This window comes from Vulpes vulpes, chromosome 3 (genome assembly GCF_048418805.1).
Source record: "Vulpes vulpes isolate BD-2025 chromosome 3, VulVul3, whole genome shotgun sequence".
Lineage (NCBI taxonomy): Eukaryota > Metazoa > Chordata > Mammalia > Carnivora > Canidae > Vulpes > Vulpes vulpes.
Window position 1 is genome coordinate 128,785,941 of NC_132782.1, and position 19,769 is coordinate 128,805,709.

Genomic DNA, 19,769 nt, shown 5'->3' on the forward strand with positions numbered 1-19,769 from the left:
TGGCAAGGGTAAAGGATGCCAATAGAGAGTGTCTTATCTACACAGAACCCCTAGAAAGCTAGATATTGATATCAGGAGAAAATGTACTTCTTAAGGTTATGGTTCCAAGATTCCAGCAGAGATGCTCCTAAAAATCAGTGGAAACCAGTCGAAGGGACTCAGCTTTGAATAACTGAGCCAGAAAATGCAAGACTGTCTTATGATAGTACTGGTCAAGTAAGAACTTTCCATTCTCACTTTTCCACCTGCCTCTTTGTGCTCCAAGAGTAAAGGGTCAGAACCCACAACTAGTAACTTGGGAAAGAAAAAGAAGAAAGTATACTGTAGTCTGTAACAAGGCAGGTCGCTAGCCACCACAAGCTGGGGAAAAGGAGAATGTTTACTTCAAAACCGAGTTAGGTTTTTTTAATTGGACCAAGCATTCTAGTCTTGGAACTAAGATTACAAAAGTCATGGAGTTTGCCAGAGTTTTTACTCTGTAGCAGGAAAACAACATCCATAGCTAAAAATTTTCAAGGAATAGTAGCAGGAAAACTAGAAGTGCCTACTGATTACATCTCATAAGAATGTTTGTTCAGCATATTGGTTATGCTAGCATAGGGCCTGCCACATAGGACACTGAATACACTTTTTGATCAATGTAAATAAAATCACTCAAAAATACTAGCAAACTCAAATAGTATTTAATCTGCTTCATTTTTCATGTACTTTTATGTTTCACTGTGAATGCTCCCAGTAGCTCCATTATTGATGTGGGCCCTATTATTATCTATTCTATGAATGAGGAAGTTGAGGCACAGAGAAGTACCCCAGAAATAGCATCTGTGAATTGAGAGCTCCACTACTAGTCATTGAGTTTCCATAAGAATAGAACATATCTAGGAAGGGGGAGAGCCAGGATTCATACCCAGGCAACATGTCTCAGAGACACTCTCTTTACCTCCATCCTGTTCTGCTCTGTCATATTAGCAACATTTTATTGGATGTCTAATATGTGCTGTATGTTAGGTATGTTGACAATGGTGAAGCCAAATGCTGCCCTGTCCTCAAGGAATTTTCATTCTAGAAAGGAAGAACAAGTAACAAACAGGTAAATACATAAATACAAGAGCATTGAAAGAAATAAACAGGCTACTATAGTGGAAGGTACACACAGAACCACTTTCAGATGTGTAGTCAGAGAAGATCTCTCTGAAAAGGTGACATTTAAGCTCAGGAAGTGTGAGAAGGAGCAAGTCAGCCAACCTAGAAGGGAATTTTAAAAATCAAGTAAAATAGCAGATTTGCCACTGATCTTGTAAAATGTGCTTTAAATGGAAAGTGAGTTGACAGAGGTTAAAATGTGATATGCTTTGTGTCATATGCTTTAAGAGATGATGTCAACATTTACTCAAGAGACTGGAAGAGCAAACCCCCATGTGAGCACACCTCACTCCCCCATCCCCCCCTTCCCTCATCACATCCTGGGATGGGAGATGACTTGGGCTAAGCATTTAATGAGCCCTCCTAAGGCTCCTGATGGGTCCTTGCTCTACCTGCAGCTAGACGAGCATCCACAAGACATATGTGGCTCAGGGCAGGCTCTTTTTTCTATTCCTTTTGGATCAAAAGAAACACAGTTTGAATGTAAGAGAAGAGAAAAAGAAGAGGAGCTTAAACTCCCATTATGCCATACAAGAAAGCAAGGGGCACCATCGTCAGAACACCCCTACTGGTTGGTACAAACTAGGGCAGGTGGGAAAGTATTTCTTGCTGTGAGTTTCAACCATACCATCTCTGAGAATTAATAGTTGTCCTCGGGAAGTGTGTATGTGTGCATATCTGTCTGTCTATCTGTCTGTATGAACACATGTTCCAACAGTTTGAATTTTGAGAAAAATAAAGAAATATGTTTCCATCTCCACCCACAAGACAAACTCGTAGGTGACCAGGTTGGATGCTCAGGTTTACTCTGGATTGTCTACACAGACTCAGAGTTCTATAGATACAGAGCTGTGAGTGAGAGTGGGAGGATCTTTCTGAGGACTGTTAGCCCAAACTGAGTTATTCACATTTAAGAACTAGGGATGGAGATTAAGATCCATCTCTGTGGATGGAAGATGCATGGAGAGTCACGTGGTAGAGATTAGAAAAAGGACACACTTTTGCTGAAATGGCTGACTTAGAAACAGTACAAAATTAATAACTAGGGGACCAGCAAGAGAATTCTCTTTTAAAGATGGGTTTTCCACAAAATATGATATGGGAAAGGTCATATACAAGCCCAGCTTAAATAGACCTCCTACCCTAAAATTCCCTGTAGTTAATCATGTATCTTGCAACCCTGTGAAACAGTCCTGCAGAAACAAGAGATGAGCAGGCAAAGGAAGCATGGTTGGCCATATTCTCATTGCTTTGATGTCTCGCCAAGGGAGTTACATCTCATGTAGGGAGGCATGGTAAATACCAATACCATGGTAGATTCCAGCAGGAATTTCAGGCAGGGACAACTGCAGGAGTGGGTGGGCCTGGGGACCTTGGGGGACAGAAGGAATACATGATGATGGGGTGGGCAATTTAGGAGCAGGTATGATATAACCCCTCTGTTTCCCTATATCTTTATAGGAGAAGAATCCTATGGAAGAAGGAAAAGTGAACACTTGAGTAATCCAACTGCAGACCATATTGGAGACATAAAACTGTGTGTGCTGTCTAATTTGGCCCTGTCAGGTCAATGTAGCTATTCCTTTTGTATATAGGTCTTCTCTGGTAAGAAGCCAAATATTGAAGCCCACTTCCTCCCAGAAAGATAAAAGCTCTCTTGGGCTTTCAGCATTGGCTGGTCACTGCCAGATCAAAGAGCCCACCCAGGGGAGAATGGGAAGGTTGCCTGAGGAGACTTTCCTCTTGAAATGTACCTTTTCTTGGTATCCAGGCAGAAAAGGGGCTAATAATTTATGGCTCTCCATCCTATGGTATATTCATGCCTATAAATGTGTGCATCTAAAAGTGTATTTCTTCTATTTTTTATTCTTCTGTTAAGAATGTAATGGACTCAGTCCTGGGACTTTTGAGAGTTGTCATGCTGACCTTGTGGTTTTCTCTAATCTATACACATTTCATTATTTGCCAATGGTGCCATAGCTACTGCTGTGACTAGCAAGTTCATATTTTCCACGAATGGGCCCATCTCCTAAAGAACTATATTAAGAAAGGAAAAGTAACCTTTCATTAGTCTTATCAACATAATTTGAATAACCTGGAAGCTAAGCAAATTGGGACTTCTATACATTAATATTATTCTTTTTTTTTTTTTTTTTTTTTTTTTTTTTTTTTTTTACAAAAGATTTATACTTATGTTCTGGCATCTTGCAGATTCGTTCTTAGCCTCCCCTGTTTCAGATCAAACCCTGTCAAATTCTACCTAAAGCCTTATACTCCTAGCCTCAGGGCCTATGATTCCTCATATGTTCCCTGTGGTGCTAAGTACTCTGGTGGCACTGAGCAAAAAAAAAAAAAAAAAAAAAAAAAATTACAGTCTTAACCATGGTTAGATTTTAATTTCATTACTTTGGACTTTAACCTGCCCTCTAATTAAACAATGAACTGAGGAAAATCTAATTACTTTTCCAATATTTCATCACATGGCATTCTTGATTATTGCCATGTCACATTGAACAACTCACAGAGACTTCCTGAACATGGGTAGCAATCATCTTTTTCTAAACAAAGGCTGTAGTAATGCCCTTCATCAAAGAGTGGAAACATTTTTGTTTTTGTTTTGTCTGGTTTTTTTTTTTTTTTTTTTTTGTAGTCTCACCCCTATCACGAGATTAGTCAAGTTTAAGGCTACTCAGGTAGCCAAAGGCATTTGAAACACACTACAATAGAACTCAGCCTGTAACAACTCTCTTTTGCATTACAAGACAGACATATGACCTTTCCTTCAGTCAGGAGCGAGTGGGTAAATGGATTATCTGATTGACTGGGTATGACAGTGCTGTTGAGAAATATACTTTAAACATATTTGGCAAGTTGAAAATGGTGTGGCCCATTAGGATTAGATTATGTTAATCTGGGTTGTCATGCAGTAGGAAAACAGTTCTGCTATAATGGTACATTGTAAAGAACTGCAGGGGTCCTTCAGGTGGAAATGGCCTTTTGGTACTGAGGACAGCTAGATGCAACAGAACCCAGAGACAACATATAAGCTCTGCTACTTCCTCATCTCCTATAATTGCTTTTATGAGGAAGATAAAACAAGACTGGGACCCCCTCTTGTTGCTTGATTGACTACCACTGGCCTTATGGATAATGGATAAATGAGAGAAATAAGGAAATCAATGGACTAGGTCTAGGCTTTCACCCTTTGCCTCATCATTTAAGCCGTTCCTACTCAAGCTCTCCACTGCCACCATAATCATTGGAGTTAAAAAGGAGGTCACTGTGCTTTTTTGCATCAGATTTCCAGAACAGATTTCATAAAGAGTCAAAGAGAGAGTATCAGTAAAGATGAAGAACAAGCACCATTAGCCTCACCAGGTATTTTAATGGCTGGAAAACAGGCACCACAACAAAATCAGAATTTCTCACCAAATCTTTACAGACATTTCACAGTGTATCTACCTCATTTTTATTAAACTACTTAATGCACTGGATTGACTTTGAGATTGTCAGATGAGATCCCATGCATTTGAAGTCTGTGATCCACCAACAAAGACTGTAATGAGATAATTTCTCACGCACAACAAGAAAAATGTTGAGTGAGAGATACTATCCTACTTGGCAATTCAAAAATCCTTCCCCTCTTCTGCTTTTTCTAAGATGCAAAGTGACTCTCTTCTGCTTCTGGGGAGGTCAAAACACAGAAAGAAAACAAGACAGAGGAAGGATTATCTTGGATACAAACCCTTTTTCTGGGATACTAGATAATCAAGAGTGCAAGCTGGTTCAAGACAGCTAAACATTAGTCAACTGCTCTTGTGACCATAAATGCAGCTCCCTGTTAAGTAGCATGGAAAAATTAAACCACAAAATCCCAGCAAGACAGAATGCAGACAATTTATAACTCAGATATTGCAGCTAGGGAGAGATCTCTGATAGTCTTACCTACAAAGCAATTACAAATGAAAGAGCTTCTCGCTAGTGGAGGATTTCTTTAGGAGGCACATCAGTCAGAAAGACAAAGAGATCTATAAACCTCATCTTTCACCACATCACTGATAGACAAAGCAGGCATATTTGCAAAATTGGATGAGAGCACATCTCCAAAAGCCACAAGGATCTTTGCAGTAGGAAAAAATGGATAAATAGCTAGAGCTAAAAATACATAGTTGATGAAGTCTTTGCACTCTGAAGTCCTTAACCAGGGGGCAGCCTAGTGAGCATAAAGACTGTCAATTCCAAAGCTAAATGAATAAGAATTCAAAATAGCACTTACTATTTCTAGGATTTGGGGTAAGTTTTTTAACATCATTGAGCCTCAGCTTCCTCAGTTGGATAAAGAGTATAGTAGCATCTGCATCTCAGAATTATTATAGAGCCAGTACATAACAGATGCTCAACAAATATTATGTCCCTAATCCTTTTTTGCACAACTAGAAACTAAAAATAAGAATAGCAAAATTTCCCACTGCCTAGATAAGGCAATGTGTGATAAAAAACCAAGAAGAGACAATATAACACCATTGAAAAGATAATTTGCCCTGGGAGGCAGAAGATCTGAATTCACAACCTGGCTCTATCCATTTCTAATTCTGTGATTCTGCTGTTCCAATCCTCTGGCCCTCCAATTTCTAATGTGAAAACAAAAAATATTGGACTAAATAGTTGACCCCTATTGTTTCATTTCACTGAAGGTTGTTGTTGTTAGTAATGTCTAAGCCACTGAAAAGATATTTACTTAAGCAACACTTTTGTGTAAAAAGCAACAATATATAGATAAACATCAATGCAAAAATCCTCAACAAAGTATTAGCAAACCGAATCCAACAATATATTAAAAAAAATCATTCACCATGATCAAGTGGGATTTATTCCTGGGATGCAAGGGTGGTTCAATATTTGCAAGTCAATCAGTGCAATACATCACATCAACCACAGAAAAGATAAAAATCATATGATCATTTCAATAGATGCAAAAAAAGCACTTCACAAATCCAACATCCATTCATAATAAAACTCCTCAACAAAGTAGATTTAGAGGGACTATACCTCAACATAATAAAGGCCATTTGTGAAACCCATAGCTAACATCATACTCAATGAGGAAAAACTGAGAGCTTTTCACCTCAGGTTAGAAACAAGACAAGGATGTCCACTCTCATCACTTTTATTGAACATAGTATAGGAAGTCGTAGCCATAGCAATTGGACAAGGAAAAAGAAAAAAAAGGCATCAAAATTGGTAAGGAAGAGACAAAACTTTCACTATTTACAGATGACATGATACTAAATATAGAAAACCCTAAGGACTCCACCAAAAAAAAAAAAAAAAAATCCTAGAACTGATAAACTAATTCAGTAAGGTCACAGGATACAAAATCAATATACAGAAATCTGTTCCATTTCCATACACTAATAGTGAAGAAGCAGAAAGAAAAATTATGAAAACAATTCCATTTATAATTATACCCAAAATAATAAAATACCTAGAAGTAAACTTATCCAAGGAGGTAAAAGACCTGTACTGTGAAAATGATAAAACACTGATGAAAGTAACTGAAGATGACATAAGCAAATGGAAAGATATTCTATGCTCATGGATTGGGAGAACTACTATTGTTAAAATGTCCATACTATCCAAAGCAGGCTAGACATTTAATGCAATCCCTATCAAAATACTACCAGCATTTTTCACATAACTAGAACAAACCATCCTAAAATCTGTATGGAATCACAAAAGATCCCAAATGGCCAAAACTATCTTAAAAATGAGCAAAACTGAAAGTATCATAATCCCAGATTTGAGGATATATTACAAAGCTGTAGTAATCAGAACAGTATGACACTGGCCCAAAAATAAACACATAGATGAATGGAATAAAATACAGAACCCAGAAATAAACCCACGCTTATATGGTCAATTAATCTATGACCAAAAAAAAGGCATGTATAGGAAATAGGACAAACACTTAAACAAATGGTGTTGGGAAAACTGTTCAGCTACATGCAAAAGAATGAAACTGAACCATTTTCTTACACCATATGCAAAAATAAACTAAAAATAGGTTAAAGATTTAAATGTGAGACATGAAACCATAAAAATCTTAGATAAAAGCATAGTCAATATTTTCTCTGACATCAGCTAGAGCAACATTTTTCTAGATATGTCTCCTAAGGCAAAGAACACAAAAGCAAAAATAAACTATTGGGACTACGTCAAAATAAAATTTTCAGCACAGCAAAAGAGACAATCAATAAAACTAAAAGAGAACCCACTGAATGAGAGAAGATATTTGCAAATGACATATCCAATAAAAGGTTAATATCCAAAATATATAAATAATTTATACAACTCAATACCAAGAAAACAATCCCATTAAAAAATGGGCAGAAGACATAAACAGACATTTCTCCAAAGAAGACATCCAGATAGACAACAGACACATAAAAATATTTTCAAGATCACTAATCATCAAGGAAATGTGAATCAAAATCATGATGAGATATCACCTCACACTTGTCACAATGGCCAAAATCAAAAAAAGAGAAGAAACAGCAAGTGTTTGGCAGGGATGTAAAGAAAAAGGAAACCTGTGCACTGTTGGTGGGAATGGAAACTGGTACAACCATTGTGAAAAACATCATGTAGGTACCCCAAAAATTAAAACAAGAACTACCATATGATCCTGTAATTCCACTACTGAATATATACCTAGAGAAAATAAAAACACTAATTGGAAAAGATATATGCACCCCTATGTTTACAGCAACATTATTTACAATAGCCAAGATATGGAAGCAACCTAAGTATCCATTGATAGATTAATGGATAGAGAAGATGTAATATACATATATATCTAATGTAATATATATATTACATCTAATATCACATATGTTACATGTAATATATATATATTACTAAATATGTAGTGGAACATTAATTAGCCATAAAAAAGGATGAAATCTTGCCATTGCAACAACATAGATGGATCTATAGGGCATAGTGCTAAGTGAAATAAGTCAGTCAAAGAAAGACAAACACCATATGATTTCACTCATATGTGGAATTTAAGAAAAAAAAACAAATGAACAAAGAAAAAGAGAGACAAACCAAAACCAGACTCTTCACTACAGAGAACAAACTGAGAGTTATCAGAGGGGAGGTGGATTGGGGGATGGGGAAATAGGCTAAGGGGTAATTGTTGTGATGAGCACTGAGTAATGTAAAGAATTGTGGAATCACTATATTGTGTACCTGAAACTAATATAATGTTATATGTCAACTCTAGTGGGATAAAATAAAATTAAGTTAAATCAAAGAGTTTTCTTTGAGATCTAAAAAAAAAAAAAAAAGCACAGCAATTTGTAATAGTAACATTTGAGGGCTATAAATTGTACTGCTTGGGGTTTGAATTCCATAGTTGCACTTACTGGTTCAGGGACCTAGGGAATTTAACCTCTCTGTGTATTAGTTCCTTTTTCTGCAAAATGGGGAAAGTAAAAGTTGCTATATCATACAATGGAGGTGAAGATTTAGTGAGTCAGTCCATGGAAAGTGCTAAGAACAATATCTGATGTAGAGTTAAGTACTCCATAAATAATATTTGCTATATTATTGTTATTGCTGTTGGTGATATTATTAATTATTATTATTGATTGAGAAAGAGATGCAATAATCACTAAATGCAGTGGGTTTTTTTGCACACTATGGATTTTTAAACATTATGCATGCGTCTTCATATAAATGAATGTGCAATAAATTATCTTTGTATGTGCTTGTGGTACATTCAGTCTGCACTTGCATTGCCTTCTAAACACCCAGAGCAATGACTACCCCTACTTCTGTAGCCCAAGCAGGCAGATCCAGGAAGCATTCTGAGTGTGATACAGATATCTATATACTGAGAGAAGACCAAGCCCAGAAAAGAACACCATGAAGCACTGCCATAAATTGTGGAAAGGTCAGACAATAACACAAGCATTTTCCTGAGACCTGAGAAAACCAAACAAAGGAATATACAAGTGCAGAAGACATAATTTCAAAGTAAGGAACACTTTGAAAACTTTTTAAAGACTCACTTTTGAATACTATGTCATTTGAGAAAAATCTGCATCAGTGTATATAACAGGGAGGCAGTATTTCCCAAATAGTTAAAACCAGTGATTGATCCAGAGCAGATTTGTATGTCAATTAATCTAAGTTAGATTCAAAACAGATGCCTTCTAAAAGTTTTACTTACTTTTGAAATACATTTAATGGCATTCAATTGTTTAGTGTTGGCACAACTTTGGTCTCACAAACCATGATCAGCTGTAGTACAATAAAGTCAAGTGAACACTAGGACGATTACTGCAAAGGACAATATCTGGCCTCAGGGAATTTGCAGTGTAATGCATGAGCTCTCAGAGCCCCATGATGTAGTCAAGAGCTGCTCTGTGTGGGTCAAACATTCAGAAACCCTAAGGGCTTGAGGAGATGGGATACTGCCTCAAGGTGCTGACACATCAACAAGGTTTTTCTTTTTAGTTTTCTCTAAACTTTCCCTCCAGTTCTTCTTTTAGTTGTCCTAGTAGAATCTTCCAGCCTTAGCTGGCTCTAAGTCCACATGGAAAGGCAGTTTGCTATTGATGAAGAAATCACTTCAACTCTCACACATTGTCATTGACTTCCATCACTAAGAACTTAAATTTTCTCAAGTTTGATTATTTAGAGTATTATCATTTAAAACAATTCCCTTATGTTGCCTTTCCCAATCTTTTAATAAAATATTCTTGGGGGGCCTGGCTGGCTCAGTCAGAAGAATATGTGACTCTTGATCTTGGGGTCACGAGTTCAAGCCCCATATTGGGTACAGAGATTATCTAAGTTAAGTTTTTTTTTTTTAATTTTTAAGTATTCTTGATGATACTAGAGAAAATTCAAACAGAAACTCAAGAATACTTAGAAAATAATTATAATAAAAATCCAACACATGATAACCTATGGAAAATAGCTAAAATAGAATTCAGAGGAAAGATAGCAACCTCAAGTACCACTGAATACAGAAAGAAAAAGAGGAAATGTGAAAACTATGCATTCAAATTTAAAATTCAATATAAGCCTTTAAAAAGCAGAACAATAAAAAGAATAAAAATTAGGAAAAAATGAATGAATTTAAAGAGGAAAAATAGAGGAAAAAAATTTTAAACTGGTTAAAAACACCAAAAAACAGACAAATTATTATCAATTCTAAGAAAAGAGTAAAATCAAGTAAATATACAAAATAAGAAATAAAAGGAGAAAAGTATCTCAGATCTAAAGAAAATTGAAGGAATCCTAACAGACTATTTTGTTCCCAGTTTAATATAGTGGAAAATTTTCTAGGAAAAAAAAAACTGCTAAGGTTTACCAGCAGAGTACCCCCAATAGCCTGAAAGAAATTAGGAAGGTGCTTCGTTTTTTCCCTACTATCTGTTAACCTCAAGCTCAGACATGGAGGGTCTGTATCAACAAGAAAACTAAGTAACCAATTTTCTAAAGCACGGGTGCTTTTTAGCATGCAGAGACCAGGGCAGTATCTCTGTGTACCCACATGGAGATTACAACTCCAAGAAAATGATGTAGCAAGTCTAAGGTATTGAAAAGAGGAAAAGGTGGCAGTGGTTTATTATATTTTATCAAATATATATATATATATATATATATATATATATATATATATATATCAAACAAAGCCCTTCAAATGGTATGGAGAAAAAGAATCCTGGAAGAAGTATGCTTTTAGATTTTTGGGGCACTTGAGAAGTCGGTTAAGCGTGTGCCTTCAGCTCCGGTCCTGGGTTCCAACCAGTTCCATGCAGGCTCCCCAGTGAGGAGTCTGCTTCTCCCTCTGCCCCTCACCCTGCTGGTGCATGCTCTCTCTCTCTCACTCATGCAAGTGCTTTCTCTCTCTCAAATAAATATATAAAATCTTTTTTAAAAAGAAAAAATATTTATGTCTTTGCATACTCCATCATTTTAGAGTGTAAGAAAATCAGGACAATCAATTTCAAAAGGATTCCATCCTCAGGCCTTCAGCATCACATTATTCCAGGGTCATGGAATTAGGGTACAAAGCATTTCCTATTTCCCAATGATCTGAGAAGTTGCCATCTATGTGCACTTGAAGAGTGAAGTGAGCCAACAACAGTCCAAACATTGAACTGACAAACCTCAGATATGAGTGTTAATCTCAGAAAGCCTCTGGGCTCAAAATCCAGAGACCGCAACAAGACCAGGGCTGAGAAGAAAGAGGTGCATTGAAGTTCTGCTTTCTAGGCAAGAGAACTCAAAGCAGAACCTGGACTTAGGAACTTCAAAATTCTAAATGCTAAAATGTTTCAAATGCCCAAGTCTCTCCTCATCACAGCTTCCTAAAATTTCCTTACCAGTTACTGAAATAAAGTCACTAACCATTTGCATTTTAGTGTCTAGAAATATCTCATCCTTACTTCTGTCATGTATCTCACCAGGTTAAATAACTATATTTGTTCAACTTCAGGACTTAGGGCCTGAAGTCCAACTAGGTTCACCCTGCTATACTCTCACTATGGGTTACCTCTGTGGCATGTTAATAAATAGTGGCATCAATTTCACCCAAAGCTAAAAGGCCTCTTAATTCATTTCTATCTCCAGTATACAAACAAAAGCAGCCTCAGGTTCCAAGCCTTCTCAAAATATATGGAAGCCACAGGTAAGCTTCAAACAATGCAGACCTATTGTGTTATTTTTCAGCTGCCCTGACAGACCTCTCTCTGTCCTTCTTCACCTTAGTCTCAGCCCTGGGAAATCATCTGGATGGAACATATTAACTGGTTCACATGCTCTCTTGCTTTCACCTGGGTTGAGCTAATGGAGCACTTGAAAGAGATGGAAAGGACAATGGTGGTGACTCTTTCTTTACAAGGTTTCTGACAGATGCTTGTTATCTGTCCATCAAAAGTCACTGCTCCATTCAAACCTGGCTCTACAAAAACTTCCCCCCCTTCTTGGTACATTAGCATGGAAACTACTCAGGTGCTACTAAGACACTGAGTTATTGCATCATTTCTTATACTTTCCTTATACTCATATTATCACATACAGTCCCTTGGTAAGTAAACCTCCTCTAGTTATTTCATATCGAGGGTGCCATCTGTTTCCCATGAACATGGACACAGTCTTCATTGGGAAGCTTCTAAAACCATGTACAAGGTAACTTCTAAGCATAAAAATGCAAGCTATCACCTCCCCAACTAACGAAGAATATAGACAGAGACCATTTGCTCCTAGATCAAAAGCCATTATATCTCTAATGATATTGAACAGATGGGAATAGCAAATAGTTGCAGCATGTTTTCTGGTTTCCCAGAGCAAAGACCTTCTTACCTGACATTAGGGAGCTCATGGCTATGCGGTGCTTCCTTCGGCCCATCATAAAATAATAAATAAAATAAATAATGACATTACCTCTACCATGGAGAGGAAATCAATCACAACTTCCAATCTTACTTTCTTAAAGATGAAGAGATGACCATTGATAACTAAAAACTGAGGAGAACCAGAAGTATGAAGGAGAAGTAGAAAAACTGATCTCAAGAAATCACAGAAAAAAAAGATAATTTTAGAGTCTAATTACCATAGACAAGAAGAGTAAAAAAGCTATGACAGTCATAAAACAAAATTAGGATGCTATGACAAAGGAATAAGTAGTGAAAGTTATAATTTAAGATATTGGACATTTAAGATCATTCTTGAAATGAAACTTAAAAGAAAACTAGAAAATAAAGTCAAATTTCCTAAAATTGAAGCAAAAGGACAAAGACATGAAAAATATTTCTTGAAAAACTCAGACTACAAACATCCAATCAATAAACATTCCATAATGAGAAAACAAAAAAAAATTGAAAAGAAGGAAATTACTGAAAAAAATAAGAGAATTTCCCAGTGCTAAAGGAGGATATGTGTCTTCAGATTAAAAGTACAAACAAAACGTCTAGCATGATGAGTTTTTTAAAATCTATATCTAAACACATCATTGTGAAATATCAAAACCTGAATATAACAGAAAGCTGCCAGAGAGCAAAACAAGTTACCTGTAAGGGACACCTTTTCACCAATATAGCAGACACTAGAAACCAATGGACCAATGCTTTCCAAGTTTTCAAGGAAAATTATCTTCAACCAAGTATTCTGTACCGAGCCAAATTATCGATTAAGTTTGAGGGCAGGTGAAGACTCAAAAATTTATTTTTCTTCAATATAATTCCAATCAAAATGCCAGTTTGGATTTTTGTGAGGAACTTGATAGATATACTCTAATATTTACAAAAAAAAGAATAAACATCATGAATAACTAAATAGGCCTTAACAAAAGGAGATGTAAGGAGGGGAAAGTTTCCCTAAGGAATGCTATGAAATCATAGTAATTCAAATCATGTTGTATTCACGCAAGAAGAGACTAATAAAAAAAATTAAACAGAATAGATATCATGGAGACATCTATTGTGTTCAGTAGATGATGCTGGGGCAATGACCTCATTATGCAGAAAATAATTGTTGATCCCTACTTAAAACTCCATACAAAGATATGTTCCAGGTGAATTGAAGGCTTAAAAATGAAAGAAAACCATAAACTTAGGCAAAAATGTGGGAAAGTATCTTCACTGTTTAGAGGCTGAAAAGGAATTTGGGAGTTTTATTTAAAACTCTTTCTTTACAAGATTTTCCCTTGTATCTCATCCCTACTTCTGTAGGGAACAATAAACTAAAAAGCATGAACAATAAAACTAAAAAGAATTTCATAATTTCATTACATTCAAAATTTAAGTTCAATTTACAATTTGAAACCATTGAAAAGTCAACAGACACATGAAAGATTGAGATACCTATCTATGTCTAAGCCAGTCACTACTCAGAATATTTAAGGAACACCTACAAAATAACAAGAAAAAGAACAACAACCATACTAAGAAAAATAAGCAAATCTAAATAGGCAATTTGCAAAAGAGGAAACCCAAAAGACCAACAAATATAATGAAGAGTGATTTTTTTTGAAGAGTGATTTTTTAAAAAAACATAGAGAAATTCAAACTAAGATATCAAGGAGATACCATTTCATATCTTTTGATTGGCAAGAATTATAAAGTGGGTAAAAATATACAATGATGCAGACTTTCTGGAAAACAATCTGGCAATCAAAATGACTTTACTCATGACTCAGCAGTTCCCCTCACGAATCTTTACTTCCAAGTAGTTCTCACGGGTCCTTAGCGGTTTGTATATGATGATGCTTGGTGCAGCTTTTCTGTAGAGCGGGGAACTGGAAGCAATCTGAGCATCTATAATAAGAGAGAGGTTATGTTAACCATGGCAGAGGATCACCACAGAATACTGTACAGAAATCAGAAGCAATAGGTTAGATGTATGTAACAACATAGATGGTTCTACCAGATACAATGCTTAGTGGGGGGAAATGTGAGGAACAAAATTAAGTATATAATTATGACAGTAAGGATCTTCCAAGAAAGCAGAACTTAAGCCAGGTAGTTAAATAGATGGCATTTAATATGGAAAACTAAGAAGATTTTAGAAGGGCTGAAAGGAAGGACAGAGGAATATAAGGCAAAGCACAAATAAACAACTGCTGTGGTGTTTCTTTTTCATTATCATTCCTCTGAGAAGATTTTTTAGGTTGATTTTCCCTAATCATCCCCCCATCGTGATACATCGTATATCTCTTTATGCAGTATATGGTTAAAAAAAAAAGGAAGATTCCCCTCCCCTAAGAACCATTTTAGCTTCCTTGGAGGCAAAATTTCCCCCACCAAGACGCATGTGTTGGAGGAATACAGGGAAAAGATGTCAGGAGGATGTTACTAGAGCTTAGAAGCCAGGGCCACCTGGTTGGTGCTGGCAGCACAGCAGTAGGTGAAGTCACTGTGCAAGTCACCACGAGGCAGAGGTGAGGAGGAGAATCCACCACCCTTTCCCTTCCTCCTTTCCTCAAAGCTCACCCCAGTGCTTTCTTCAAAACCCAACCAAAGCCAGGCATGTGTGGGAAACGTGCTTTGTATAGGTCATGCCCTGGTGTGTGATACAGAACCCAGCAAGAAAAATTCAGGAAATGGGTCTGAGAAGAAACAGGCAAAATGACCAGCAAAGTAATACAATGCTGTTTACCTAAATGAAAAAAAAAAAAAAGAACAAGTGTGCAAACAAAAGAACATTTTGCAAGAACATATACACACAAAAAAGATGCATGATGAGTGCATAAAAATTGTTGCCTGAGTAGAAGGGGATTGAAAAGGGACTGGAGAATAAAGACTGAAGGGACTTAAAAATTAGAGGAAGGTTATTTTGGGGAGAGTTTCCAGCAAAACAAGGATACAAACCAGAGGATGACATAGGAACCAGGAAACAGTGGTGCAGTGCAGGGGAGCAATTCGGAGAGCTCCCAGCAGGCGGCTGTGCAGTGCACCCAGGAAGCCACCAGTCCAGGCTCCAGTAAAAGAGAGGAGGCTTGTAGGAGAGAGGATTCCAGAAATATTAGAATGAGCTCTCAAGAGGATTGAAGGCAACATTAAGAATTTAAAGAAGAAATTGAAGCTACCTTCAGTGAGAACCGTGCCAGAACAATACAAAGCCAATAGAACTCCCGGAAAACAACACAAAGTGCACACAGAAGTGAGACTCCGACTATCAAGGAAAATGAATCATCTTCAAGCAATTGATGGAATGAAAGCAAGAGGAATCCATTTGCCTTTGATCTTAACACTAAGAATAGTCTGCATCGCCTGGCTTAACTTACAACACAGGGCTCACAGAGATCAAAGTAGTGTCCTAGCACACGGCGACCTGTCATTATTGACTAACGTGGTTGACGTTCACAGGGACTCGCAGTGCAAGACATCAACCTTGACCACCTTGACAAAGCAAACATAAAAGAGGAGCAGCTAACAAAGACGGAGCGAGCAAAGCTGGGAAGAAGCGGGGAGGAAAGCATAGGGGAAAGGTAACCATTGTATTAAGTGGCGAATCAAAAGACACTCCCAAATCTGCCTGAACAAGAGCGAGAGATGTGAGCATGTTATTCAAAGTTATGATGGTAATTAATGGAAGAAATAAAAATAATCACGACCTTGAAAATCTAACTCAGAGCAAAAGAGAAAGAGTAAGGGACATAAAAACGTGAATTAAATCATCATATTTTACCTCTGGCATCACTAAGTGTTACCTAAGATTGATCAAACAAGAAATAAAAGCTAAACATCTTATCTAAAATATGGCAAAAACTGCCTGAAGGAGAAAGAAGAAGAGGAGGGGGAGGACGAGAGGAGAAAGAGCTTGCCTCTGGGGAGTGAGACCTTATCTGGGGGGGAAGGAGTAGAATGGCAGGCTTGTTTTATGATAAAGCAATCAATTATAGCTCGGTTGTTACCATGTGCACATAACAGTTTTGCAAAACAAATAAAAAATTAAAAAATCTTCAGTGCAATTCAGCTTTGCTCAATAAACTTTTATTGAGAGTCTACTCCTGACAAAGTAGAATAAAATTCCTCTCGCAGCAAAAAGCGCCAACTTTCTACTGGCCTCAAAGGCCCTCCGTGATGTGACCCTGAAAGAATCTGTCCAGCATCATTTCTCTTCTCAGAGCATAGTCTCCCATCAGTCGAAGTATTTGTAAGACTCCAAACCTGAGATGCCTTTTCCTACCTGCTTGCCTTCCCACATGTACACGCTCCCTCTGCCTTGAATGTCTTCCTGCCTGTGTCCTCCTGGCCCCCCTAAGACCCAGCTAGCAATTCCACCCATCTCAGGCCTTCACACCCCAGGGAGGAATGATCCCACTCCTCCAATCCATCAGCTGTAGGACTTAGCCCACAAAGACTATAATGATTAACTTTATCATATCTCCTTTTCTAAACATTGAGCTTTTATTCATCTTTGTATCCACAGCAGCAATTATAATGCCTGGCACATAATAGATGTTTAATAAATACTTAATGGCCACTTTCATAAATGAATAATGAATGAAAACAATGAAATATTTTGGATAAATTAATTGTACAGTATTTTATGTTGATTTTGTCTTACATATAGGTCACTCTGCATGAATAGCCCTCAAATAAAAAACTTTATGGTATATATATATATATACTTTTTATATTCATGTCTATTTATTTATAGCTCTCCTCTTCCTAAAAGAAGGATCTGTGAGAGGCCAAATTATATAAATAACCTTTGTATTCATACCCATTTAAAAACAACTTAACATTTAATCGATTTAATCATTTAGTCGCTGAGCTGGATTTCAGGTTAATACTTTCCACATCTTCCTTAACAGGAAAACCTAATATTTCCTGGTTTTGATTTGTTTCAGAAGCAAATAGTCAGAATTTTTTTAAAGCCTGTAATAATGAAATTTTCCATTATGTTAATTCTCTTAGGACAAAGGTCTAAATAGGAACCAGAACACTAGAAAGCTCTATCCACCCTGTTGCTAACAGAGAAGGAAGACCTTCTTTTCTGGACTCTAATTCTCTCTCTGAGCGGCACATCTTTTTCACAGCACCAAGCAGCTGAAATGATGGTTTTGGGAGGGGGATGAGGAACAGATGTCATTCATTGACTCTGGGTAATGAGATTTCATATTCCGTCAAAATCCTGAATAGGACAGGAGAGGCCTCATTAGTGGTTTCATGACTGAACAGGTGTAGAGGTCCTATGCACACAGCAGGTAGAGAGAGGCCATTTCAATTCCATGTGTGGATGTATCCAGGAAATTGGAAAGAGAGAAAAAGTGCTCTACCACAACTGCCATCTCAGGGAAATTACAGCTTTTGGAAGCCAAAACAGTATTATTTCAGACCACTGGTACATACCTCATCCAGAGGCCAGAGAAATGGCTGAAGGCAGGAGATGGGTGACAATCAGAATTAATAATACCATACAAAGGAGTCACCTCCTTAATTCTTTAGTTCCATATGGCATGTCATAAAATTTTAGTGCTATTTAGCCAACAAAGTAATAACCCTCTTAAGACCACCAGTCAAAAAATGGGACTGCAGGGTAGAATGAAATCCTATCTCCAAAACTAAGGACAGAAATCTCTTTAGAAGATAAGCTACATTGGAAGCAGTGTGTGGATAAAATGTTCCAAGTACAGAAAAGCTTGGCTAGCAATTTGGCAACTGCTTCCTGGACAAGTATCTTTCTTTCACTGGGGGTAATCAGTAACTGGCCCCACTGCCTGTCTGCTGAAAGACAACCACATCATCCAAGAGTCAGGTGATCCACAGGTTGCATCCCAAGAGGGACTACTACATAGCAGCCCTGCAGTGCCTAAGCTGTTGACAATGGCTCAGAATGTTTAAATGGGGAATATCTGTACCCAAGGAGTCATCCGAGGCCTACAAAATGTGGCAGATAATTACGGTGTTCCTATCTACATGCCCAATTAGTTAATTGCTCTTCATCAACCTCACTGAATTCAATTCCACAGTAAAATCTCAGTGATTTACAAGAACTTGAAGGTGGATCAACTGCAATTATAATATGTATATTTTAAGGTCATTTTGTTATATTCCCTAATGGTTAAGATCTGGCAATCTTGTTTTATAAAGAGAGTCTGGTTTCTCCAATTTTTTGAACAAAGAGGTTATATATTCATGCTGAACCCACCATGTTCTGGTCACCTTGCAGGGCACTTGAAATGAGTTGTCTCATCCACCCTCACATCAACATTATAAAGTGCTGAAGCTTTGAAAGGCAAAGTCATGTGGTCAAGCTAGTATATGGCTAGTATAGTATACAGGCTAGTATATGGTTAAGGTACAAAAATAAAAAATAAAAAAATGGGAGGCCTGGGTGGCTCAGTGGTTGAGCATCTGCCTTCAGCTCAGGGCATGATCCTGGAGTTCCGAGATTGAGTCCCACATCAGGCTTCCTGCAAGGAGCCTGCTTCTCCCTCTGCTTATGTCTCTGCCTCTCTCTCTCTCTCTGTGTCTCTCATGAATAAATAAATAAAATCTTAAAAAAAAAAAAAAAAAAGCCACTCTGGCACCAGAACCCATGTTCTTTTCACGGCCTCATGCTGCCTCTTGTGGTCACAAAGAAGTAGTTCAAAAAATGCTGACTAAAAAAAAAAAAAAAAAAAAAAGAATGTTGACTAAAGGCCAAATATTGTTAAGTAAAGCTCTCATTGGACCTGTTTTAATAAATGACTAAGAACCATTTATAATAATTACTAGCGTATTGTTGCCATTGAAGTGGTTGATGCTAAAGTGGTTTGGGAAATACTAGAAAGTGATTCACTGCCTTAAATAGACTAAGTGTGGCCTCCATAAACTGATTTACACCCTTGGTACTACCCTTTATCTTAAGTGGTATAGAAGGTAAATTTCAACCCAATCCATGCATACATGATCTCAAGATCTATATTACTGAAGTAGTAAATGTGCCTTTTATGGGGTATTACTTTCCACTTATTAGTGTACTTTTTCTCAGGAAGTGAATTCCCCAGTCAGTTTATGTATGTGGTCTAATTTCCTAACTTGATTTGGGCTTCTGAGAGCACTCACCACCATGCTTTATTTGCCTTTAGTACTTCTACTTATCCTCCTCTCACT

At 37.2% G+C, this 19,769-nt stretch overlaps 1 long non-coding RNA gene across 2 annotated transcripts in view; it reads right to left on the minus strand.

The window, feature by feature from the left end:
- Positions 1–19,769, minus strand: part of LOC140598366 (uncharacterized) — a 109,291-nt gene that overhangs the window by 25,058 nt on the left and 64,464 nt on the right. The window contains exon 3 of one of the 2 annotated variants that reach the window (XR_012000752.1): positions 14,352–14,480. The exons of the other annotated variant lie outside the window; for it this stretch is intronic. This is a non-coding gene — a long non-coding RNA (uncharacterized lncRNA). The remainder of the gene's footprint in view (positions 1–14,351; positions 14,481–19,769) is intronic. 2 annotated transcript variants of the gene reach the window in all.